This window comes from Mastomys coucha, unplaced genomic scaffold (assembly GCF_008632895.1).
Source record: "Mastomys coucha isolate ucsf_1 unplaced genomic scaffold, UCSF_Mcou_1 pScaffold22, whole genome shotgun sequence".
NCBI lineage: Eukaryota > Metazoa > Chordata > Mammalia > Rodentia > Muridae > Mastomys > Mastomys coucha.
In genome coordinates, this window is record NW_022196905.1 from 165060052 (window position 1) to 165087412 (window position 27361).

A 27361-nucleotide genomic window follows, 5' to 3' on the forward strand; every position below is an offset into this window, starting at 1 on the left:
TGTATGAGCAGCAGGCTAATCATGAGTCAGAGAGAGGGATCCAGAAAGCTGCGTACGTCCATGGTCCCAGCTTCAGTTCAGCTTCCTTAGTCTCCTGACTTGATGTCCATTAACTGTGGGCTACCCAAGGAACATGAAAGAAACTTTTCTTGCCCCAGTTGCTTTTGGCAATGATGTGTATCACAGGAACAGAAAGCAAAATAGAACAGGTTCTTTAGCAACCCTTTGAAGATAAAAGCTTCAAGACCCACCAAAATCCTATATGGTATACTGTAAACATGAAGTAAGACTCTCTTAGAGAAGCCCACACTCATTCATTCCTTCAGCTGCACCTTCTTCCCTTCCTAAATGGCTCCTTTTCGTCTCCTTTCTTAAATATATATAAACACATCCCTTAATAAACCACAACTCTGCTTTATCCTGGTTAGTTCTGAAATCCTTTTGTGAGTTGAATTAACCAAGTCCAGGTCCTTCAATGATAAGGGGACGTCTCATGGGATAGTATGGAGCTATATCTCTTGTCTCTGTTGCTAGTGACAGTACCCAATGAGAGGAAGCTAGAGGGACCCAGGCCTGGCATCATCTCACAAGCTGTGAAACTCACCGCCTTCACTCTGACTTCTCAGCTCTAGGACTCTGAAGTGGCCTCTGCCCTCTCAGCCTATTGAGGGCAGGCATTCTGTCAGGCTCAGAGCTGCACACCTATGTGTTGAGCTGGATTCCAGTGGTCAGCCTCTCACAGGGTGTCTGTGCTGTCTGTGAGTTTTAGTCATAAACACATACAAGATGCTGTTACTAGAGGCTAAGGCCTGGGCTGGATGTTTCTCGATCCTTGGTTTCTTATTGAAAGAATTGAAAATATAACCATGCAGATTTCAGAAGAAGCAAGATAATTTTATGTGGAGATCAAACACTGGTGTAGATTAAAGATGGATGCACTGGAAAGGTTGACAGTAGACCACAAGAGAGAAAATTCTTAAGAACTTTAAGCTGCAGCCCAAGGTCTGTTTCTCTGGGGGAAAGAGGGTTTGATGACTAAGGGATGTAGTTAAAGTGGTTCTCTGCTTAGATTGATGGGTAGCCTGCACAGCCTTTTCTCTACTTTGTCTGTCTCTTTTCATATACATGTGATTTTTAATCATATGCATAAACATAAAGACGGTAAATAGGGGATTCTCCCTAACACACTTAGTTCAGGCTGGATTGGCCCTTCTATTCTTCACACTCAGATTTGTTGAGGATACTTGAATAAAAACTGTCTATATTTGATTGTTACCAGGAGTGGGGAAACTCATACTATCATTACATGGCCTGAGGTGGATGAAGGGATCAGGGGATTCTGAGGTTGCTAGGTGCATGGTTCAGAGAGAACTGCTTGTGCAAAGAGTGTGCCAAGCACATTCTTACCTATCACTGAAATAAGGGCTGTATACTCCATCATCTCCACTCCTTGCCTCAATAGCATCTCCATCCTCCCAGAGTTCAGAATTTATTTAGATAATCAGCATGCATGTGTGAGCTAGATGTCACCCCACCAGGTGGAAGACAGCATACAGCTTGCTGCAAGGCTGTGGAGGACAGCCAGATTGCAGCTGATCAGAGCCGGGAACATGTGGGGACAGAGTGGGACTGAGTGCATCCTTCCCAGAGAGGTGAAATCCCAGCATGAGAAGCCCAAGGGGCTGGCTCTTGAACCTGGAACTTGATTTTTTTCTGTTCCTTTGAATTAATTAAATAAATAAACAGTTCCCAGAAGCAAATCCAGAGCCTTGCACACAGCATGCAGGTACACGCTCTGCCCACGAGCTCCTTAGAGCCTTGCACACAGTGGGCAAGTATTACTAAGCTCTGCAGATGAGCTGCTGTCTGCCTTGGAACTAGATTTTCTAAGACCTTTCTTTCAGAGGATCTCCTTAATAAAAATCATTTTTTCTTAACAGATTCTAAATCACATCTTTCTACATGGTGAACAGACATGAAAGTGGACAAGAGTAAAACCCTTCTTGGGCTTCTGAGTGAGAAGCTGAACTTTTCTTCTTCTTCTCTTCTTCTTCTTCTTCTTCTTCTTCTTCTTCTTCTTCTTCTTCTTCTTCTTCTTCTTCTTCTTCTTCTTCTCCTTCTTCTTCTTCCTCTTCCTCCTCCTCTTCTTCTTCCTCCTCCTTCTCCTCTTCCTCCTTCTCCTTTGGCTGATAATTTGTGAGACTGTGCAATTAATAGAAGGAAATAGGTTAGACTAATGAAACAAACAAACAAACAAACAAACAAACAAACAGACAGACAGACAGACAGACACCAGGCTCCTGGAAGGTGCTTAGCTCCAGCATGCCTGCTCATTTGGACCTCTCCTAGTGAGAAATACCAGACTTTTGTGGACTTTGAAAACAGCTCCTTCTAGACCTCAGGGAGAGTTCAAAGGGAACTTGTGACCTCGGGTTGGGGGCAGTTAGCAGACCTTTAGAGAAAAGGACTAGGCACATGAACAAAACAAAGCATATAATATGACCCCCTGAACAATTTGAAATGACCTTCAGATGACCTCCAAGGTGTAAGAGCATCGTCCCGTTTCTTCAGTCCTGAACCTTGTTCTGCTTTCTGGAGCCTTCTGATACCAACAGAAACCCCCATTATGATTCCCACAAGCCTCAAGAATATTTATCAACAAGGGAAAGAAATAAGGAAATAAGGCTGGATATTGGTTGCAAAGGGCTTTGTTTTGTGGAAGTTAAAATGCTGGAGTAAGAACCTCAGTTCCTCTCTCTCTCTCTCTCTCTCTCTCTCTCTCTCTCTCTCTCTCTCTCTCTCTCTCCCCTCCCACCTCCCACCCCCCCTCTTTCTCGCCCACCCCCACCTTTTCGACTGTCCTCTCCTCCCTTCTCTGGACTCCCAGTTCTGCCCCTGACACCTGGCGGGAGGAGAACCTTACAGGTTGTCAATGAAACATGGAATTATTTCCTTTGATGGCTTAGATAATAGTAGAAGCCAAAGCAATGAGTGAGGTCGGCCGAGACCAATGCAGTCCTGCCCGGGACTGGAGAGCCAATCACAAGAGCAGGAGGCGGGGCGTCGGCGCCAGCAGATAATTGCTAAGTGCATCGCTAGCACAGTTGGTCTGAGCTGCCGAGAGGTCTGGTCGCAGAGACAGGAACGCAGCATCCTCAGCGTGCTCCATCCCGGCAGCGTTCTTCTGCGCTCCGCCGGGCGGCGAGCCTCCGGACAACAGCCCCTCTGCTTCTCGGAGAAGGTACCTTTATCTGTGTCCCGGGAGAGGGGGCTGCTTCCGCTGGGTTTTCGCTCAGGCTTGCAGTTAGCACAGGTGGAGGATTGCAGAGAGAAGAGAAAAGTTTAAGGGGAGGAAAGGTGACCAAGGCGGAGACCCGCTGTCTTTTGTCGGGAGGAAAACAAATCTACAATTTGGGAAAACTTCTGCACCGTCAAGAGCCAGGCTTGTTTACTACTCTTAATTAGCTGCGCTCAGGTTCATGGAAATGGGTCTGCTATGGGACTAGAGGACCTGCAGGGTTAGGGTGTAGACTCAGGCTTGCTGGGTGATGAGGCTGGACCCCGGATTGGCCGCTTTCTGGGCCAGAATGATGCTGCGACCATATCCATGAGCTAGCTCCAGAAGCAAGCTTGGTTTGATTGGATTTTCTGCCATCGGGTCTGCCCTATCCGCTATACCTTGACCTGCCTTGCTCAAACTACTGTGACCTTCAATTCCAGTCCTTCCTCAAACTTTTCTCATCTTCTCCTGGGCTCCTCTTGCCCATTCCATCTCCATCGGTCTTCTTTGGTGAAAAGAGAAATGTCGTAGGGTGTAGGAGCCTGTCCTGTTTGACCCTGTGAGCATCTATCTGCGCATCACCCAACTTAGTGAAAAAGAAGCCCTTGCCGTTGACAAAGAAAGTACTTCATTGATTAGATCCTCAACACCCTGGAACACTTTCTTGATTTGTGTGTCCTGAACAACAGTGGGGATGGAGCTGAATTTTATCTCAGGGTGCTTTACACTCCTATCAGAGAAAGGCCCAGGTGGGTCCCAGCAGCTCTGAAAGAGAGGCTGGTGGGAGGGGAAGCCATTGGAAGCTAGTCAGTCTAGACGCTCAGGTGCATCTGTTCAGGTAGATGGTGCTGCAGTCCCTGTCCACACTGCTTCTGATAACTGGTCTTCAAGTACAAAAACTCACCGTGGCTCTTGGTTGGTTCTTTAACATTCCACATTGTTGGGACTACAAGGGACTCACTTGCACTGAGACATTCTTTTTATCCCGGAGACCGGAGATCGATCCTTTCTGTTAACTTTTGCTACAGGGCAGTGCAAGGTAAGTGGCCCTTGAGGAAGTGGCTGTCCCCAGTGGGGGTGAAGGTGATGGACGTGGCCTTGGACTCCCTGCTTTAACACAGGTAGTTTCTGGTTTGGTGTGTGTCACCATAAGGCATGCGGTGGTATGTCATACCTGTGACATCCTCTGGAGTTTCCAGTCTCCAGGTGATATTGCAAGTCCTTGGGATTTGGGGCATTCAGGGTTCAGATGAATTTCCTCCGCTTGATTTCTGTCCCAGATTTGAAACCATTGCGAGAGTTCTGATAAGATTGTTCTGGGAGAGGTTCTCAGCAGTACTGCATGCACCCCCTGACACTTCCCCCTCTGCCTCTGAGGTGTGACAGCCTTTGATTCGTCTGCTCCATGAGTCACTCACTCTTGCTTACGAGTCCTATTTTCTTCACTACCACACACAACAGGTTCTCCTTCGATTCCTTAGACAACTGTTTTTGGGTGGGAGCTGTGATTATGAAAGTTCTACTCCCAATGGTTGGAGAAATAGCTGTCTATCTAGCTGTCTGTCTAGCTGTCTGTGGTTACAGTGGGCTAGGATGTACACATGTTAGCTAGAAGTAGCAAAATAAACCCCGAGCTCTGCATAGCATGACTCCTGCTATCCAAGGTCCCTGAGCAGAGCTGGACTTTTCTAGGTTGCTGGGGGCAGATTTAAAGGACTTTTTCCTAGGTGCTGTAAGGCGCATGACTCCACAGAGGCCATGGGGTCAGGACCTAGAACTGGCAAAGGGACCTGGTGGCACATACCGTTTTTCCTTTTCTTAAGTGAACACAGCAATAAATTAGGGAAGCTTTTGAGTCTGAGATGTGTCTTGGACCAGAAACCAGGAGCAGAAGTTAGGGTCCTTCTTCACTTTATGCCAATCTGTGATCTGTTGATGCTTATCATGATGGAGAACATTAAAGCAAGGCATTTTAAAACAGCTCCTTGTGGTGACTCATGCACTGAGGAAAGGGCTGGGTGGGGGAGGGAGCCGAGGGAGCTTCGAAAAGTACAAGTGGGACACGCTGGAGCACTCTCTCCATCTCCCTCCTCCTCATTCTTCTTCCTTGTATTTCCTCATTTGGAACAGAGATCATTAAAATAACAACTTCAGCTTAAAAAAAAAAAAAGAGTATAGGAGCCGGAGAGTAATTGACAAAACTCAAACCACTCTCGTTGTCGCTTCGCCTGGGTCCGTGTGGGCTCAAACTCCAGGACCCTTAACCTCTGCCTCGGTCCATTTTGGACATGGTAATCACTGGAACATGGCTGATTAACTCATTGGGAAGCCGAGCATTTGCTTGTGTGCGAAGGGCCCGACGGGTGCTCAGGAAATTAAATTTGTTAGTTGTCATTTCGTCGAATCGAACACCATGACTTTAGCTAGGAACCTGGATGGCACCATGTGTCTGGCAGTTTTCTCTTTCCTCAGTTGGCCAGCCAAGACTTCTGTCCCTGAGCCACTGTGTTGTGGAGGGCTGTATCAATGCTCAGTGTGATTTCCCCTGGCAAAGGAGAGACTTCCTCTCCTCTGGATCTCAGTGCACCCCCTACTTCCACCACCCCTCCATCCTTCCCCATGATAAACATGTCCATAAGTAATCTCTTTGCCAACCTGCTTTGATCTCACCCTTTTGTGCAGATGTTTTTTTCTGTTAAAGAAAATTGTGCCCAGAAATAGGATTGAAAACATTAAAATTTTTATCAAAGAGCTGTCTTTTTTTTGTTTGTTTGTTTTGTTTTCTGTTTTAAAATTTAATTTTGTGCTTTTGGGGAAATCAAATAAGCACGCATATTAGATTAGGTGTTTCGGTAAATGGTGTCCTGACGTCTTCTTTCTCTTTGGGGATGTATGCATCTCGCAGCTATCCTCAGGGACGGGGTAGGGGGTCTGTAGGTTGGAAGCAGCTTGGAACATTCCTGAAAGTTGTCAAGATTAAGTCACAGTGTCCCTCCGTTTATTCAAAATGGGGAAGTGGCTGTTTTGACGTGTAGGCTCAGCAATGTATTCTCCGGGCTCAAGTGTCCTTCAGTTTTCATTTAGGACAATTATGAGTAACTAGTTCATCTGACTCACTCTTCTGCATACTCACATCTCCATCCTTCATCCCTGCAGGGAACCTGAAGCAGGTACCTCACCCAGTTTGATGGGCAGGTGTATTTCTCTCTCCATTCTGATTCTCTCCAGTAATACAGGACACCCTGGGAGAGATTTACTCACACACCCTGTTCACTTCATTTCTGACACAGTGAACAGGAGATCCCAGGAAGACCAGGTCAGCCACGGAAGACTGCCCTTTTCACAAGTTCTGTTCTATCTCGGGCCTCAGTGGGGTTTGTGGGTCGTGTGCTGTTGATTTGTGTGAGGCAGACCAAGTAGATGCCTCCAGGCAAAGGTAGGTCCTACCAGGTATAAGGCACCTCTGCCCCACTGTCCAGAGGACCGCTCCTCCACACCCATTCCACAGCTTCCACACTGTCCAGCTAGGGACAGACCTTGGAGATGTTGGCAGATAGCATTGTTTGTCTGCTCTGCTCCCTATTTCTTTGTTCTCCTTTAACCCTAATCTATCAGTCGTTTGAAAAGATCAACTTTGCTCCCTTACACTAAGTTAACAATGGAACATGAAGGGGCATCTTTCTCCCATATTCACAGAATGCACCACACTGCCATGGAACTAAGCTTGCATCCGGTATTTGAGGACGTCTTAACAAAACCTAAGATGTTTGTTGTAGTGGTTCATGCATCTGCTAGCAACACAAGGAGGACAGGGCTGGAGAGATGCAGACTGAGAAGTTGTGGCCCTTCACTAGTCAGCTGAGACACTGCTGGGACAACTTAGGGAGCAGTGACAGAATTGTGGGTTTAGGCTGGGTAGAGTGGCGCATGCCTGTAATCCCAGCACTTGGAAGACAGAGACAGGAAGAGCTAGGGTTTGAGGCAAGCTTAGGTGTATAAAGAGACCCTACTCCCAACCACCACCAAAATGAATGAATGAATGAATGAATGAATGAATGAATGAATTTTGGGTCTGGCACTTGAGGCCTGGGATTTGATCTTAGACATCATACTCATTTGCTCGTTTTGGCTTTTACTTTCCTCCTGTGTCAAAAAGTTTGGACTGAATCCTTCAGGGTCTCTTTCTGCAGTGACCCTCCCTTCAGCGAGTCTGCCTCCCGCTGTGGAGGCCACCGCTCTGCAGCCTCCAAGGCCACCCTGGGGACTGGTCATAGTTTCAGAGGTGGAGTCTGGGAAGATAGGTCAGGAGGCAGAGTGGATGGTGTGCTAGAAGACACACAGGCTGAGGGGTGATGTCATAGCCAATTCTGCTTTAGGAGGGGATGTTATATGGAGGATGGCGACCAGCTGTTCTCCATCTCCAGTAAGGATTGAACAGGAGAAAATAGACAGAAATTGCAGCAGATGGACTTAGATTAGGTATGAGGAAGAATTTTCCATCAGCAACATTTTTTTTTTAAAGGGAAGGTTGCGAGCCTCCAAGATAATCTTTAAAAGTGAATAAGCTGGAGGTGTTAGCTGGAGTTGGAACTGGAGAACCGAGTTGGTAAAAGGCAGGAATCCTTGAGCCTCGGGATACATCTCTCTCCTGGGGTAGGACGTACAATCCTTCCCCCCCCCCAACTACACCCTTGGCAATGGGGCTGAAAGTTGTGGAGACTGGGGCGAGCGAGGGGTGCAGGGAACCTGGGACGCTCCTTGGGTAAATCCCCTGGCTCTGCCCTGATCTGGTTGCCACCTTGATGGGAAGAGTCTGACTACTGCCCGGAGATCTCCTAGTAGCCCTCATTCTTTCCTGCAGACTTGGCAAATGATCCCAGAGGCAAAAGCATCTGGTGGCATCATCCAGTGCCAGAACAGAGGCCAGGATTAAGCCCCCGCCCACCCCCGTCTTCAGAATCAGTATTATTTTCTCTGTAGCTTGTTTCCTTTTAATTCCCCAACTAAATAGGCCATTTGATTCCTTGGGCTCCTGATATCTCTCTACCTGACTGGCAAAGATTGACACCTGCAGCTGAGCATGTCCATTGATAGTTCATTGATACTCATTGCTGGCAGTGGGTTCATTGATGGTCCATTGATGCCCACTGCTGGCACTGCTCTCTTGACGGCACCCATTGCACACATTTTGTGTTTATTCCACAGCATCCACTGGCCACGCTAAGTGCCTTTTCCACAACCCCCATTGCTCACACTGTCTCTGACTACATTCTCTGTAGTTTATATAGTATACCGGTTCATCTCCAACAGGGAGATGTCTTTGCCATCTCTCGGGGGATGGGTGGGGGGGCTCCACGTGCTATACTGCCAGGCCACGAGGCAGCATTTCTGTCAGAACTCAGAACAAAAAGAATAGAGAAGGGAGCACCTAGAAGAGATAGGGAGAAATCGTGAGAAATGCTGAATTTGAATCTTGCAGTGGTTAGAGATTATAGATATCCATTTAATTTCTTCACTAAAATAGTGGAATAAAAAGGTCCATGACATAGGTCATACCATAAATAAAAGACTGCATGCATTACCTTTAACAATCAGAACAAACAGCTACATGTGAAGAGCGTTAGAGGAAGGTAGAGGTCTGGCCCACGGGAGCTTTCCCAGGGTCCAAAGTCTGGCTCTCTATAGGGCCCGGAAAGAGCCTCACAGTTGTGATAATGTGGCAGCGGGGAAGGTCTTTGCTTCGTGCTATTTGAGTCAGCTAGAACTGAGAGCCACAGCGCCAGACCCAGGCCGCAGGGCACACTGTCTGCCCATGAAATGGCTTAGGTGGGAGATTTCAAGGAATCAAGAGAAGAAAGTACCTTGCAGGCCCCTGGGATGGTCAGGCCTCAGCGTGAGAGATGGGGTGCAGGAACAGAGAGCTCTGGAAGAGACAGAGGAGGGAGTTGGTAGAATCAGAATCTGTTTGCAGAGGGGGAAGAGGAGTAACCACCCTGTTGGAGAGAACTTTGAGAACTCTGTTACAAGTGTAAGCCCCCCTGTCCCCAGGGCATTCCTCATGCCTTTGGCCTTCAGGATGTCCTTTACCTACATTTTCACTTGGCTCCTCAGTTTTGATGCTGTAGATTATAACTTGAGATGGGTGTGTCAGGTAGAGAAGAGCTGGATCTTGGCTGGGAGGCTCAACACATCCTTACTGGGAGGTGGGAGTCATAGAAAATCTCTGGAATAAAGGGATGATTAAGAGAATGGAAAATATAACTTACTACCAGGAGTGTGAGAGAGGGAGGGGATGGAGGTCAGCCATGTTTGCCCAGTTCAAAAGCATGGGATAGCACGGCATGCCTGGAGTGCTTAGGTGCCCTTGAATCTGAATATATAAGGTGTGGTTCTGGGGGGAGAACAGGAATAAGACCTGTTCTGGGTCCTTGAAAGGTACGAAGAGTCCAGTTTCAGGTGAGAGATGAACTTTAGAGTTAGGAATGGCTGCCTGAGTAGCTGCCAAGTAAAGAAGGTGAAGTTTGGGCAGGGGTTAGGACGGGAAGATGCAGCCTGGGACCTGGTGAAATGTAATGGGAGCCCGAAAAGAGATGGTGACCAGGGAGGCTAGCAAGATGGCTCCCTGAAGACACTCTCAGCACAGGTCTGGGAAAACTCCCAGGGCTGGAAAGGTGATGTCTGCAGGCGGCTTCATTGTCCTCACAGCTGAATTACAGGGAGCGTGCAAATCGTCAGGGAAGGGCATTTTGCCCGCATGGATCTGAGCTCCTTGGGAAAACAGCCTGCTATGCAAGCCATGCGGACTGCTGAGGGTTGCAGGAGAGCTTGCACAGCTGAGGAAACAGAGTTTGGTCCCTAGGACCCACATCTGACTTCCACTTGCTTGCTGTGACTTGTATGTCCCACATCAGAGCTGCTACCACTGTTAATGGGAGAACTACTGACTTCATGATTCACACCAGGTCAGGGGAAAAGAAAAAAGACCTCTGAATCCCAGTAAGGGCAAGCTAAAAAGAGAGACCAGCCATTGCTTCTGAAATAGGTTAAGAGGAAACAGCAAATAGGATAAGAGATGGCTCAGCAGTGAGAGATGGCTCAGCAGTGAGAGGTGGCTCAGCAGTGAGAGGTGGCTCAGCAGTGAGAGGTGGCTCAGCACTGAGAGATGGCTCAGCAGTGAGAGGTGGCTCAGCAGTGAGAGGTGGCTCAGCAGTGAAGGGCACCTGCTGTGCTTTTCCAGAGGTCCTGTGTTTGATTCCCAATACCAACATGGCAGCTTACAAATGTCTGCATCTCCAGTTCCAGGGCATTCAGTGCCCTCTTCTGGTGACTGTGGGTACTGCACCGACACACACACACACACACACACACACACACACACACACACACACGCATACACACACACACACAGAGGCATAACGCCCATATACATAAAATAAATACAACTCAAACAAAAATTTTAAAAAGGGAATGATTTCAGAGTAGAGAGAGAGAATATAAGTGGGGCATTAGGATTCATCCTAATTTCACTCTAAAGGAAAAGACGGTTAAAGTACAGGTTCAAGATCATCAAAGGAGGTGGGGAACTATTTTTCTACTGAATATTAGAGGAAAACAAAACTTCCCTCAGTAGGAAAGTGGTCATCAACTTTTGAGCAGATACTTCAAAACCTATAAAAAAGAAATAAGTGGTGAGATTATGCAAAAGCTTTGTTGTTAGTACTCATAATTAAAACCAAGATATTGTTAGCCACCTAATATATTAACCAAAATGAAAAATGTCCTATCCAATGTTGGTGGGAGTGTTGTAGAGAACAATAGACATTTATGTCTTTGCTGGTGGGAAAGTAATTTGAAAATGTGAGACAGGTCTCACAAATGCCCTTTAAAGCAGTAAGCAGGCCTTCTCCAAGGAATTAACCCTAAAGAAACAAACAGAGATGTGCACACTAGTTCCAATCAGGGATATTTCTTTCAGCATTATTCATGATAACAAAACATTGTGCCGGGGATTAATTAAATCTAATATGGGTCATCTATAAAATGGAAATCAAAGAAGCTATTAAAACTACATTGAATAATATATAAGGATGCAGAAAGTGCTAATAATATATCTATTAAGTAAAGATTGGAAAGTAAATAGAGTGTAATCGCAGTTAAAGTGGAATGGAATATCATAACTTGGAAATGGATACATTTATGTTTTATTTTTTTACTTTTTTGAGTTTCCTAAATTTCTTACAGGAAAAAAAATGCTATTTTCCAAGTCAGAAGCAATGTTCTTTTTTTTTTATATTGAAAATAATCTTTTCTCATACAGTATATTTTCATCAGACTTTCCACCATCCCCCCCTACATTCACCCCACACACCCAAATTCTCTTTCCCCCTCATTAGTTAGAAAGCCATCAGGTTTTTGAGAAAGTAATATAAACAAACAAACAAAATGGAATGGGACAATCAGACAAACAGACAAGCAGAAAAAAAAAAGCCAAAGGAAAAGCATAAGAAACATCTGCAGAGGCGCAGACACACCTACTCACAGTACACAGAAAGGTCATTGAAACACAATCGGGAACTATAATATATAAGCAAAAGACAGGCAAGGTTAAAATAGATGCCCAGCCAAAACATTATGAGACAAAGAACGTCTACAAATATAAGTTCATTTTGGGTTGGCCATCTACTGCTGGGCATAGGGTCTGCCCTTCAGATTGGTTTGTTTCTCTTGTGAGACTCCATTGGAGAAAATGAATTTATCTTTTGCATGAAGTTGTCAGTTGGAGATTGCTTCTGGGCTAGGGAGAGGGGCTCGTGTCTACTTCCCCTCTCAGTGCTGGGACCCCATCCAGTGTAGACCTGGGCAGGCCTTGTGCGTGCTGCCGCAGTCTCTGAGTTCATGTGCACACTAGTCCTGTTGCTGTCTCCTCTTGGCTCTTACACTGTATCTGCCTCTTCTTTCACAGAGAAAGGGTGCTCTTCTAGAGCAGTCATTGCAGCCATTGACGTTCTGGCAGTGTGTACCCGTGTAACAGCATTACAGGCTCCATGCTTACTTTGTAAGACTGGCATGTGTTCTCAGTACATTCAGGAAGGTGATCAATAAACATAGTCCTGAGATCCAGCAGGCACTTGTCTATAAGAACTCCTTCTCTTCCTGTGCACAGGTGACAGTCACTGTGGGCAGCCAGGCCTGTGACTTCCTGCATACCTCGTCACTGCAGCCCAGATCCTGTCTGTCGCTGTGATCAGACCGGTTTTAGCATTCTGAGCAGTATATCTCCATGCACCACAAGAAGAAAGGCTAAGGCACAGAGAGGTTTGCAGCTCAACCAAGACAAAGGAAGAGGGCATTGGTAGGCACAAGCCCTAGGTACTTCGGTGCCAGAAACCATGGTCTTTGCAGCATAGTGGATTTCCTGAGCTCCACATGCTCTTGGGGGGCTGGTAGATTTCCATGGAAAAGTGTGGAGACACACCCTTCCTTTCTTTTCAGTAAAGACCAAATCAATGTCCTTACAGCTCTTTCGCTTTGAGCAGGGGCTGCCCGGGATGAGCTATCCCCCTGGCTGTATCCTGCCTGGGAGGAGTTTCATTCGTTCTTGTCCCACTGGTTTCCTGTGTTGCATAAACTCTGGGCAGTCAAGTCAGCTTGCTCCAGGTGGAAGACACAGCTGGCTGGCTTTATGAAGGGCCACACGAGGACCCTGGGGTACCTTCTCACAGCAGGGCCGGTGGTGGCTCTCATGGGCATAACCTTGGGGCTTTTGCAGACTTAATTGGGAAAAAAAAAGTGGGCAGTCTTGCAGCAAGCAGGGCCGGTTGAGGAGCTGCGTGTGTACATAATTTGCTGCTCTATTTATTTTAATAAGAACCCAAAATGTATGTGGTATTTTGTATTTGGAAGCTTCAGATGTGGGCAAGGTGTTCTCCCCATTTTACAGGGGAAGAGATCAATCGGGAATGGATATGGAATTGTGAGAACAGCTGAATTCTGCCAGCGACTCGTACCTGGCTTATCAGGAGCAAGAATTCCCCATGGACCTGTATGTCCTTGGTGAAGGAGGGGTGTGAATTAGGATCCTGTGGTAGCCCTCATGGCTGCTTGGGAAGCTAATAGCAGAATATATGACTTTAGGTGCCAGGGAACCTTTGGTTGAATTCTGCAGCGTAAAGCTGAGCATAGGTGCAATTATCGGTGAGGGAAATAGTGGTCGCAGAAGGCCTATGGAAGACAAAAAACATCGTGAATATTGATCTTGGAAGCATGTGACCAATCTGGACAGTGGGAGTGTCACAGGATTTCAGGGAGGGCCGTTCTCTAAGGAATAGATGTCTGGAGTCAGAGTTAGCAAGGAACATCTCTGACTACCCAGGGGGTTGTGAGCTGTATGGACTTTGCAGGTACCCTTTCCGAACAGGATTTGCTCTCTTAGAAAGTCTTTGTGGTTTGTGGACTGGGGCAGTGTGGCACTGAGGGGAAGAAAGGGAGGGGGCTACTTCAGGAGCTGGGGTAGGGAGGGAGGCAGAGAGGCAGACATGGGCTGGCATCGGAGTGGCTTCCATTTTCCTCTGCCCGGTTCTTGAGTTTGTTTCTGGTGAGAAGAAGTTGCCCTGTGAGTTTCCGGGTAGACAGAAGGCAGGGTTGGGACAGATGCCACCTGATGAACCCTCCCTTTCTGTTGGGAACTTAGGGTTTTCAAATTGATTAGCCAATAAGAAAAAGAAAACTTTAAAACTGGAGCCAAATTGGGAGTAAGCAAGTGAGACCCAGAGGCATGTTTAGATATGAATAGGGGTCTCTGATGGAGGAAAGGCCCAAGGGTGGCCTCTTTTAAAATTGTAGGTTGCAAACTTTTAGGTGTGATAAGCTACATTTGGGAAAGAAAGACAAAAACCTAGGATGGCACTTTGGCTTTATATTTATGGAAATTTGGTGAGAGAGCCTTATTTCACAGGGTAGGAAATAGGTTTGAGCTGTCTCTGAAGTTTACTAATGGAACATGGCTAGTGTAAAGCCCACCCTGTGTTCTCCCGAGGCCCAGCTAGCTCTTTCTCCTGCCCTTTGGCCAGGATTCCAACCTACTATAACACTTGGATGCAAAGCAGCTGGTTTTGCATTTCTGTCTGCTCTATAGATGCCCCTTCTCCCTGTGGCTACGCTGATCTCCAGGTGGCTCTGCAGGATTCTGGCTGTTCAGTCATTTTGTCAGTGGAGCCTGGCTTGATTCAGCACATCCCTGGGGCAGGTCACCAAGGAAGATGGCTGGCTTGGACATATGAGCCCTAGGATACAGCTCTGTATTTTGATTTCCCTTATTTCAGGGTACAGACAGTTTGTTTCTCTTTCATATCCTTCCACTTTTTAAAATGTGAGACAAAAGCTTTGTACACTTAGGTACGTATCCACTATGTCACATCCCAGATCTTGAGAACGGGAGGAGTTCTCTTAGAAGCCAAAATACAGCAGTGGGTGAGATTGGCCCAGGTTCTGGCCTTTTCGAGATTAGAGTCTAGGTGGAAAGATGATGGCTAGACCACAGGTAAATACGATCAAGGTGTCGCCATGGTGAAATATACAGCCAGCCAGGGGAGCAGGGGTAGCTTTGGAAAGATGTCCTGAAGAACTTTTGTTTTTTGTTTTTTCGAGACTGGGTTTCTCTGTATACCCCTGGCTGGCCTGGAACTCACTCTGTAGACCAGGCTGGCCTCGAACTCAGAAATCTGCCTGCCTCTGCCTCCCAAGTGCTGGGATCAAAGGTGTGTGCTACCACTGCCTGGCCTGAAGAACTTTTTCTATAGTAGCACTCCTCAGAGGCCAGCAGAGCTAGTCCATGTGATACTGGGGACTGGCAGTCTGTCAGGAAAGACCTCAAAGGTTAAGATAATGGGATGTCAGCAGTAACTGCAAGGCCAGAGGCCAGACTCAGTCTTCTCAAACTCTGTATAGTTTCAAGGAGAGCCATGTGTCTGAGCTCTGATATCAGAGCATCATTGACTGTCGTCTGAAGCGTACGCTGTAGCAGGCTATATGTACACAGAGGCCAGCCAAGAGAGCAGGATCCTAAGTGGGGGGCTTATTAGCCGTGGTCAAGATCTAATTACCCTTTGAAGAGGGAGCAGGCAGGATGTGCTGATGAATTGAACTTTGGGTGTGAGAGAGAACATTCAAGGATGTGTATAAGGGTTTCCAATGAAGTGGGAAGGTCTATATTAGGAACGAATGGGGAAGGGGATGCCAGGGGCAGGGAGTGAATGGAAGGATAGGATGTAAAGAATAAAAACTGAAGAGTGGAGTGGTTAGGGGCAATGGTGGGTGTGGGGACGGGACAGGAAGTGAGGATGGTGGGAGTGGGGGCAGGACAGGAAGTGAGGATGGGATGGAGGATGGTGGGAGTGGAGGCGGGATAAGAAGTGAGGGTGGTATGGAGAATAGTGGAGTAGGGGCAGAACAAAAATGAAGGTAGGGATTGGTTGAAGGACAGAAAGCAAGGATGGGGGGGTCCTTGTTGAGGCGGAGAGTGAGGACTGGAAGTGAGGGTGGTTTGGGTTGCAGGATGAAAAGTGAGGGTGGCGGGGACAGGGTAGGAAATGAGGATGAGGCTGTGGAAGGACAGAAAGTAAGGATTGGGGGAACCTTTATTCCAGAAGGGAGTAAAGATGGGACGTGAGGGTGGAGGGGACAGGGCAGAAAATGAGGATTGGGCCGTGGAAGGACAGTCGAGGACTAGGGGTGCTGACAGGGCAGGGAGCGAGGAGTTTGTTTTAGGATGCATGAGACATCCAGTCAAAATGTCCACTGCAAAGGTGGGTTGAGAGTCGAGCCCAAAGGAAGAGGTTTAGACTAGAGGAGGACTTCAGGGTTATGAGTGGCATTTAAGGTCACAGGGTCCGATTAGCTTACTCAGGAGAGCGTGGGTACAGAGGCGGTAAAGACGGAGTTTTGAGAATGGCAGTATTTATAGATCTGGAAGAGGAGCTGGCAAACTTCCTAAAGTGCCAGACAGTAAATACTTTAGGCTTTGCAGGCCGTATTGTCTTCCCTGCAACAGTTTAACTTGACTCTTGTAGCACAAAGCAGCCTTGGCGGACAGCTATAAATGATTAAGATGGGCTGCGCTACAACAGAACTCCACTGCAAATCCATCTGACCCGTAGGGCAGAATTTCCTGACCTTGGGTATAAGACATTGAGAATTTATCCTGGAAACAGGAAGGAGAGGAAGTAGCAGTGAGAAAGGGGGCAGGGGAGGGGGGGCTCTGCCTTAGGACCTCAAGGTAGTGGCTCTTTCTAAAGAAGCACATATGCTCTACCTCGGACATTGCTGCCGCAAGAGGTGGGGCCGAGAGCTAAGCAGCGGCTCAGTGGAGTCTGCTGCTACACTGATGAGGGTACTTTGGGTGGAGTGGATTCAAGGAAAATAAACAACTCCGTGATAGAGTGGTGTTCTCCAGGGATGCAAAGAGATGAAATGGTAACAGCGGGTTTGTGTAGAGGTCAGAGTCTGCATTTTTGCCTTGGAAATGGGAAACCCAGCAGGCCTGTGGTAAGCAGATGCAAGCATTGTAGGGGCCTGAGGCCAGAGGGAGTAGGGCTAGCAAGGGCGGACCTTTCACACTGATAGGGGGAGGTGGGAGGAGCTCTCTGATGGGTGTGGTAGGTTGTGTGTTGGGCGGCTACTCTTTTGGTTGCTTTATTTTCCCAGATTTGTAGCAAGTAGGATGACGAATTGCAGGAAGAGGTAAAGGCCCTGGGTGTGGTGGGCCATAGAGACAGAGGCTCCCAGCACAGTGGCAGAGGGCTGCAGGCAATGACAGAGGGTTGTTTTAGCTCTCTAAAGCAAAAATTAAAAGGTGTGCATGTGTGCACGCGTGTGTGCACTCACACAAGCGTGTATGCATGTGTGCAAGTATATATGTGTGCGTGCGTGTGTGTGCATGCATGTGTGTATACTACCACTTGAACTTTTCACTCCAGCAGATGCCTTGCAACTTCTGAAGAGTAATGACAGAATTAAGAAGGCTGAGCTGAGCATGCTCAGGGACTCTTGTAGCTCCCTGGAGGCCCGGAGCTGACTACTGAGGTAGCTTTTGTATAGATGCATTTAAAGGAATGAAGTTACCCTTACCCACCTAGAGGTGTGCGGACTGCTCTCCTCAGACATGGGTGGAGCCACCTTAGAGAGAAGGTGGGGTGTGGGGAAGGAAGGTGATGGGTTTGAAGTTGGATGGCCTACGATCAGGTACCCAGCAGAACAGCTGGTCCGGGGCTTTGTGGTAGCTGGTGCTGAGGTGGAGTGAGGGATAGCTCTCGGAACCTATGAAAGAGTGCCAGCAGTGGGTTGTCCCATGAGTACCATGGAGAAGGGAGGCCATGTGTGGAGCTGGGTGTGGACAGGAGGCTGGCTCTGCCTGTGTGTGTGTGTGTGTGTGAGTGTGTGTGTGTATGTGTGTATGTGTGTATGTGTGTATGTGTGTATGTGTATATGTGTGTGTGAGTATGTGTATGTGTGTGTATGTGTGTGTGAATGTGTGTGTGTGTGTGTGCGTGTGTGTATGTGTGTGTGAGTGTGTGTGCGTGTGCATGTGTGTGTGCGTGTATGTATGTGTGTGTGTATGTGTGTGTGAGTGTATGTGTGTGTGTGAGTGTGTGTGAGTGTGTGTGAGTGTGAGTGTGTATATGTGTGTGTATGTGTGTGTGAGTGTGTGTATGTGTGAGTGTGTGTGTGTGGGTGTGGGTGTGTGTGTGTGCGTGCATGTGTGATGTCTTCTTACATTACCAAGGATGGACCAGGCTGTGTTTGAAGCTCACAACTGAGTGACAGAGGCAATGAGTTTGAAGTTTCTAACTGACCAACAAGGAAGGCTTGCCTGTTGTCCCTCCAGATCTTATTTCAGAAGTATCTATTTTAGCTTAGTTGAAGCTCAGAATAACAAAGCACAGACACTTCATTTTCACCCTCAATAACTCCACATACCTGACTCAAAAGAGTCCATGTGGCCTTTTCAAAACCCAGTTAAAATTTTCTTTAGGTTTATTTAATTTTTATGTGTATGGCTGTTTGGCCCACACGCACGTAGGCATATTATGTGCATGCAGTGCTCTGGGAAGTAAGATGTGCGACATGCGTGTCTCACTTCCAAGCCATCTCTGCTGCCCCTAAATCCAATTTTGTCTGCTTTCAAGTGCCTGGATTGGGTCTTAGAGCTTTGAGGTTAAGATTGGCTGGGGTGCTGGATGTAAAGAGCTTAGACTTACGCACTCAAATTCTATGGCAAGCCTCTAAGGGTGGCAGATAGCTCTCCGGATGGGCCAGGGAAGTGGACTGGGTTCAGTTGTGTGTTTTGGAAGAAGGGTACCAGAGGGGACCTGTGTGACAAATAGCACAGCATCTTTAACAGGAGAACCTGGGAGCCTTCAGCTTCAGGGACTGCAATACGGAGAGAAGGTAAAGGTGATTGAAATCCCACAATGCTTAGTGCAGGAGAAAACAGATTTTTCCTAGTGGCCAAATGGTTTCTTGGAGAATCCTGTCCATCTCCTAATTTGAGCTGCAGAACACAAATGATTGGCTGTGAGATGCACAGTGACTCGTGAGGCTGACACTGAGATGGCTCACATTGCTGTGGATCAGATCTTCTACAGCACACAGGGATGAGCAAGCGTGGCTTAGGCGTCGAGTCATGCCTCCACCCTTGGCCTGTGTTTAGTGGTCAGTGCCTGGCAGTGTGCAGCTCTACCAGAGGTGTGGTTTTTGGGACTTCTCCTCCTCTGAGGTGTTTTTGACCTTTGGACTGAGGTAGCTGCAGAATGTTTCCTCAGGCCTCCGAGAGGAGGAAATGATGAATGACAGTGGCCGGATGCTGATGCACTCAGCATCCGATTGTCACAAAGGCTGGTATGTGATGCTTCCATCTGCAGGTAAAGAGAATATGTGGGTTGCTCCTCTCCCTCCTCCTGGACAGCATAGATGTACTTGGAGAGTAGCACCTCTTGAGAGCTGTTTTCAAAGTAGCTCGTCTGTCTGGGCCTCAGAGAACTACTCCTCAGGATTTGACTTCACTGATATTTTCCCGCGGAAGCTGTCAAAACTTCAGGGTGCTTGTCATCGCAAGAGGGGTTAGCCAAGGCTGTTTCAAATTCTTTCCATGTTTAGAGAAGACACTGCTGCATAATGGTTGTGGAGAGATGTATCGTGGTTTGGAGAGAGTCGGGAGATGCGCAAATCTCCTTACAGAGTGGCATCAAAGCATCCGAAATACAGAGAGGGTCGTTTTTTCTACACGGGAAACTAGATGAAGCGTAGTGGAGAGGAACCCCTGAAAGCATCTAGGGAAATGTTTGACTGCGTGAGTGGTCAGCCTGGTGCCACGCTGGGGCAGATGAGGCTTGGCGGGGGCGTGACTCTGAAACGGGTTGAAGCATATGGTCAGTGTCACTCTATTGGCAGCCATTCATTTGTGGAGTAGTGGCGGGTGTTGGGGGAGGGGTTGCCTCACCGTGGGTGCTGTGTGGTGGAGAGCAAGGGTAATTCCAATCATGTACTATTACCAGTGGCGACTCCAGTGATAACAGTAATGAAGATGCTAATTAGGATGGAAACAGGATGAAACTTTGCAAGCTGTAAAATCACCGAAGGTTAAGAAAGACATTGCTCAGTGTCTCAGAGCTGCAGCAGGGGCAGTTTTCTCGAACGTCTGGGTTTTGAGTGTTTCTGTAGCTTTTAACTTACTTCTGGGTTTCTGTCCTAAGAAAGTCATCAGCAAAGTGGGAAAGTATATGTGTGTGGTATCGCTCACTGAAGCCTTCTATGATGTCCTGAAAAACTGTTCAAGGTCCCTGTCCTGGGTAGCCTTAACAGTGGATATTAACATGGCCTAGAGTCATCTGAGATGAGAAGCTTCAGTTGAGGGTGATATGAGCCTGTGGCAAGTCTGTGAGATATTGTCTTCATTTGCTCAATGACACAGGAGGACCCAGCTCACAGGATGCGCATCGCCAACCCTCTGGCAGGGGGCCCTGGACGATGTAAGAGTGAGCTTCAAGCAGGGTTCCACTATACTTCCTCCTTTAGTTTCTGACCTTGAGTTCCTGCCTTAAATTCATTCAATGGTGCTCTGTGACTTGCAAGTACAAGCTGAACAAAGCCCCTTTCCCCTAAGTTGGTTTTGGCCAGAGAGTTTTATCCCAGTAACAGAATGAACCTAGAACACACCCTGGCAGAAGGGGAGTAGCCACTGGTAGATATTGTAGGGCATCCATACAATAGCTAGCCACCCTGTAAAATTCCTGGGGCGACACCAAGGATGTGAGCTCCTGATGCTGCAGGTGAACAGGCCTCAGAGCTGGCAACAATGTTGCTCGGACAGTAGTGTGAACAGACCTCAGTAGTGTGAACAGACCTCAGTAGTGTGAACAGACCTCAGTCTAGGACCTGAGATTACGGGAGGTTTTCGTTTGCTTCTTTCTTGTAGTTTCCAGATATTTTGTGGCAGGCCTTTATTGATTAATTATAACACAGTGATAGAAGGAGAACCAGATCCCCGGCCTCATGTTCTTGCCTTGTTTCTGGATCATCCCTGGCACTGATGCCTTGCAAACCTGGCTGTGGGTGGACATAGCTCTTACCCCTCCCTGACCTGCGTGGAAGAAATAACATTTTGGGAATACAAACAAGCATTTGGGATGAGCACTAAGTACAGAGAACAGAGTACAGCTGCTTCCCAGTTGCTCTCCATCCAGAAATCCATTTACTTCTCTAGGCCACAGACATGCCCGTCCCAATGTGTTAGCATGTTCACCATGGCTAAAGCCACATTAGACTGGGATCCACTGTTGCCTCTCCTGTAGGTTGTCACTGGAAGCTAGGAAGAGGTTTTGTAAAACAAGAAAGCAGCCCTGCCTACACAGTGCTAATAGAACACGGGGGCTGGAGATGCAGGGTACTGTGGGAGAGCACTCAGGCAAAGACAATGGACTAGAGCTGGCGTCTCCCAGGAAACAAACAGTCCTCTTCAGCTAGTTACGCCACAGATGGGCTTCACCTAGCACACCCGTGCCTGCGTGGAGGTGGCCCAGGAATGCCGTCCGTAAATTCTGCACTAGGTTAAGTGTACCAAGGGGCCAGGCTACACAACAGAGTTCTACACAAGCAGTGATTTTCTGAGGGTGTGCAGCCTCGGGCATCTCTCCCTGAAGAAAACTGAGGCTATGAGGTAGAGTTCGTTCCCATCTATTAAACTGAGCGACTTAGTCCTGCTATGTATGCATAAATATTGTATAGATGTATGTATGAAGCATATGTAAAATCAGGGCTTTAAAAATATATTGGTTTTGCTGAAAGTAAAGCTCACTTAACTTTTTAGTTCTGCAAAATAGCGTAGGAATCCAGATATGTTTCTCCTCAGTCCCAAGAGTTCTAACTTTAAATATTTTCCTTAAATTCATTCTTACAACATGATGTGGGATGCCATCTGAGGCCTTCACTTTGATTCTTGTTCAAGGAAACCAATCTTTCCCAGTTGAGAGCAACTGTCTCCAGACTGAACGGAAACTCTTCCCGCAGAAGAACGAAGCAAGACCATCACTGTGCCTTTCACTCATTCACTTCAGAGCTTAACAAGACAGTGGGTACCGTGCGACACGGTCTTTGCCGTAGGCACAGAATGAGGTCCCTGAGAGCTGCAGGCTGGCATTGTGTGTAGTGGAAGTAAACTGCAGCTTTCACGGAGATGCAGCTTTTCTCAGGGATGTGCTGTGTGACTCCGGATCTTCCTCTGCTTTGGAATGTGCCCAGATGTTTGGCTTGTTTTAAATCTCTGACATGACCATGGCCAAGTCTATAAATAGCAGCAACATCAGCTATAATGCCGGCACGAGGTTGATTTTTATTTCCCCATCCACTAGGAGAAAACACTCCCTCCTACAATGCATGCGCGCACTAACACATGTGCACGCGCGCGCACACACACACACACACACACACACAAGCACACACACATATGCACGCACACACGCACACACACGTGCACACACACACACACACACACACACACACACGCACGCACATGCAATCTTATAGTTAAATATCTAAGCTATAAGCAAAAATCTTGGATGTAGTCAACCCCATCTGTGTTGTTTCTTTCTGTTTTGGAAATGAGAAACGAAAGGTGTTCAAGGGCTTTTAATGGTACCAGGGAAAAAGAAATCCTAAGAATCTGCTGGGTCCAGGCACAGTGCTAGATTTAATTAGTTCCTGTTCTCAGGGCTCATATCTAGCAAGAGGGCAGAATGATCAGCCACTACCTATGCCAGGCTTCCTGAAGGCACCATGCAGAGTCACCTTGTGGAAATTCCTGAAGTTCTGTGGTTGTGTACACAGCCTCTAATGGTGGCAGCAACAGAACTTCACAAACCAGCTGTTTCAGCAGCAGGAATTTGCCTTCTTGTGGTTCTGAAGGCTGCTGGAAACCTAATACATGGTATTGGCAGGGGACGTTCCTCCTGAAGGCTGCAAGGAGAGCCCTCTTCTGGTGTGTTTGTAAAGTTAAATATATATATATATATATATATATATATATATATATATATAGTATATATTACATAATATAAAATATATTCACTATGTACACAAATATTTATCTGTATTATGTGTATATATGTATGTATACATACATATAAACACGTACACAGTGTGTGTGTGTGTGTGTGTGTATGTGTGTGTGTGTATGCACATTGTGTGTGCTAGCAGAAGCCAGTAGGGGGCATCAGATCCTCTGAAGCTGGATCTAGAAGGGCAGCAAGGTTGGACTCCTAACCCCAGAGCCATCTTAGCCATCTTTCTTCCTACCTGTGCCCTCCACATCTTCTCTACATATTTCTGTGTGCCCCATTTTTAAGGAGCCCAGTCATACTGGATTGTAGGTCACCCTAAGATCTTCTTCATCTTAACGTGACACCTCTGTCCCGACTTAGCTTTGCAGAAGGACATAGTCACAGAGCTGCAACCATGCTGCTTCCCAGAGAGACGCACTCCATGTCTGACAAGACCTTTTAGGTAACGGTCACACCTCTGGGTTGAACATTCCTCAAACGATCCCTGATTGCCACATGTGTTTCATGGTCTTTTCTGTCTTTGGTAAGAACTAGGTTTCTGTGATTCACATCACTCGGCAGTTTTAATTCTGCCTACCTGTTGCTCCTAACCATTGTCAACTATGTCTTCTTCCAATGATCAGATGGGAACTGTGAGCAGAAGTTCCTAGAAAGAACCACAGCTCTACTGAGCCTTCCGCAAGGCTGCTTAGGAGCTTCAGTGAGGTGGAGAGCGGGGAATGTGGCAGGGTCGGAGCTGAATCCTGATTTATGACAGATATCTTCAGTTTCTTTACTAGCCATCCCTTGTCCCTATCTGTGCCTGACCAACATCCTTGTGACTGACAGGTAAACTGCTTCGGAATGTCCTAACTCCAGAGATCCCTAGCTTCGGGCAGCCATGGGGTAAGGGTGCTGTAATCAGCATGTGAAAGCCGGTGGTGGGTGCTCCCCGGCTTTGGGTTGAGCTGGTATTTCCACCAAGGCAATCAAAAGGGTCCCGATTTAAGATTTTTTCTCATTACTGTAAAAATTTCATAGAGCCATGACCATGACAGAACATGGAATTTGGGGGAACCCAACTGTGTTTCTGGGGCATATCTGGCTCCAGAATAAACCAGCTCTTACCCCCATTGATTTGAGGGTTGTGTTGTTTTCATTAACAAAGCTTACTTACTGTTTTCACACTTGGACTGGTGGCTTCTTCTACCTCCAGAAATACCATGCTTCAAATATTTCCTGCTGTGGATCGGCCTGCCTCTGATCCATAGCTCTTTCTCCTCAGAGTAGTCAACTGCCTGTCCTTCCTCACGGGAAGCAAGGCTTGACAGAGCTCCCATCCAGTCCTGATGTGGATGCCCAGAGGAGTGGATCGGTGGCCTCCCATCCAGACCTGATGTGGATGCCTAGAGGAGTGGATCAGTGGCCTCTTCCATCGTTCTAACTTGTGACATCTCTAAGAACTGTGGGCAGAATTTATACTGCCTATAGAAAATAGGGCTTAGCTGCCCGTTGGCTCAAGCCTGGGCCCCACTGCCCACAGGACTTCTCTCCTTTACACATGGTTCAGGAAGCAAGTGTGTGCATTCACACACACACAGATGCAGACAACACAGACACACATACACACACACACACAGAGAAACACATAGACATACACATAGACACACATGAACACATGTATGCATATTCACAAACATGCATACACGTATAGACACAGATACGCACATATGCATATACATACAGACACATACAGCCGTATATAGTCACACACGCGCATGCACACACAGTTTCCTCTTGTGTTTCCTTTCTTGGTAATCCCCTAGGTGACCATTACTATTTCCTCATCTGTGGGGACTGCAGCTGACATCTGATTTCTGCAGACATGCTACTCATTTATTTCTCTTTACCTGGCTGGCAGCAAACACGGATGCCCCAGTTTCATTCACCGCCATGATTAAAATACTGTGACAAAAGCAACTTAGGGGAGAAAGGGCTTCTTGGTGGCATTCCTGCGTATGCTCTATGGTTTCCAGGAAATGAAGGTGTCTGGGACGTGAAGCAACACGTCATAGCCAGCCAACAGCAGAGAGAAATAAGGCTGTGCATCCTTTTTTTTTTTTCTTTTTTAGATTTATTTATTTATTTTATGTATATGAGTACACTATTTCTCTCTTCAGACACACCAGAAGAGGACATCGGATCCCATTACAGATGGTTGTGAACCACCATGTGTTTGCTGGGAATTGAACTCCAGACCTCTAAAAGAGCAGTCTTAACCTCTCTTAAGCGCGAGCCATCCCTCCAGCCCCAAGGGTGTGTGCATCCTTAATGTTCAGGCAGCTTTCTCTGCTCTTACACAGTTCTGGCCACCCAGTGGGGCTGCTCCATTTCAGGCTGGGTCTTCTCACATCAGTTAAGAGAGCCAACACGCTGTCTAGCAGATGAGTCACATGATCTAGCTTGGCTCTGAGGCTCACTTCCCAGCTCACTCTACAGCAGTGCTTCTCAACCATTCTAATGCTGAGACCCTTTAACACAGTTCCTCAGGCTGTGGTGACCCCCCAACCATAAAATTAGTTTTGTTGCTACTCCATAACCAATTTTGCCACTGTCATGAATGGTAATGTAAATATTTGATAAGCAGGATACCTGATATTCGATCCCTGTGAAAGGGACGTTCAACCCCCAACAGGTTGAGACCCACTGCTCTAGACTGTGTCACATTGGCATTTAATACACTGCAACTGGGATTCCAAGTTGTGCTTATTCTTTTCAGACATACACTCACCAACTGTCTCTTCCTTTAACGTCTTCTCCATCTTGAATAAGCTTGGAGACTTCTTGGTCTCCTTCCTTCATTCCCAGTGAAGCTGGTCAGGGGCAGGTTTAAACTCAGGGATACATTCAACATGAGCCAACACTTTTATGCAGGCTAGAGGAGACAGGTCTGCTCAGAGGCATGGTAATAATTGTATTTTCTCAGGAGAAACTTAGAGACCCGCACAGAGAGAACACTTGAAGACTAGGGACAGAAGGTAAAAATTCACCTTTATCTCCGGATATTCTTTTCTTTCTTTAGGTTTTATTGGGGGAACAGGGCTGTAATGGCCAATTCCTAATGAACAAAATGCTGCCTTAGGAGACAGGCTGCCATCCAACATCTTCTTAGGGCTGAGGAACACCACCTTCAGGGAGCTGGAGAGATGGTTCAGCGGTTAAGAGCACTGACGGCTCTTCCAGAGGTCCTGAGTTCAATTCCCATCAACCACATAGTGCAACACCACCTTCTATGGCAGGGTCTCTGGTAGGAAAATGAGATGATGGGGAAGCAGGTTTCTTCTTACTATAAACTCGTAAACACACCCATCCAGACTTTCTCTGGCTTATTTACCAAGAGGAGCCACACCTGGCAACCTCTTGTAACCTAATGTTCCCAGAGAAGGCCTTGGGCCCCTAACAGAGAAAACCACTACAAACTAGTTCCAATAGTCAAAACCACACATCTGCACAAATAGAGGCATTGGTGCCCGTGTCTAAGCTTGCCCTGCTGAGCTGCCCAGGAGGGGTGCAAAGGCATACATTCCAAAATTCAAGTAGCTCTTGGTGACTTTGACCTGGGCGGAGAGTGAAGGAAAGCGGGAGCAAGAGATGTGTTGAGTCGACACAGCCACTGTCAGCCTTCCAGGGGGGACATCATCAATGATGAATGCTGATTATAGCTCCTGCACGGGCATGCCGGTGTGCCTTCCAACCATGGGTTAGAAAATAGAAACAACCGAAATCACATTCTCCCGGGCTCGCTGCTTCCCTACCAGCCTACCCTCCCCAGGAGAGCCTCTGATTGACCTTCCACCATGCCCACGGGTGGTACCTCAGCTAGAGGACGGACTGGTGTCATGATGTAGGATGTCGTGCTGGTTCCTCTGGACGCTGTCCTTGAAAAAGCATCTGGCATAGAGCCCTTGCTAATGCTCAGACTGAGCGGGACTCACCAGAGGGCCCAAGGTGCTCAGTGACTTTGCACAGGTGCTAAAAGCCGTTCTAATGAGGAGCTCTCAGGCTGAGAGCTGGGTGGGGCCTGGGGGCTGGACTTGGTGGGGAGAGGAGGTTCAAGTTCAGAGGAAGAATTGAGCTGGGCAGAATTAATGTTTAGCATGTAAGAGCTAGGCAAGGAGTGTTAGTCCTCCTTTGATCCAAGGCCCCTCAGCAGGCTTGAGGGTGAGGGACAGCCAGGCCCTCTTGGCTGGCAGCATATGAATGTTGATTATGTCTTGCAGAATGGTCCTTGTTTCTATTTTTATAGGCCAGAAATTCCTGAACCTACCCCAAGACCTTCAGCTCATTATTACATCTCTAGCAACTGCAGGCTGCAGAACTTTTGCCCCTCGTCCTTCAGGCTGTGAGCAAAGGTGACATATGTGCCGCACTTCACTGATGCCTCCTTGCTTGCAGCCAGTGCACCCTGTCCCTCATAAATCCATCCTCCTAG

The 27361-nt window shown here is 47.3% G+C and overlaps 1 protein-coding gene across 2 annotated transcripts in view; it reads left to right on the forward strand.

Moving 5' to 3' along the window:
• Positions 1-3100: 3100 nt before the first annotated feature.
• The window catches only part of Zmat4 (zinc finger matrin-type 4), a 378171-nt gene continuing 353910 nt past the window's right edge, over positions 3101-27361 (forward strand). Inside the window, exon 1 of one of the 2 annotated variants that reach the window (XM_031339297.1) lies at positions 3101-3241. The gene's annotated coding sequence lies outside the window, so the exon portion shown is untranslated. Of the gene's footprint in view, positions 3242-3624; positions 4320-27361 lie in introns of those variants that run through there. The other variant, XM_031339299.1, reaches the window with a different exon arrangement.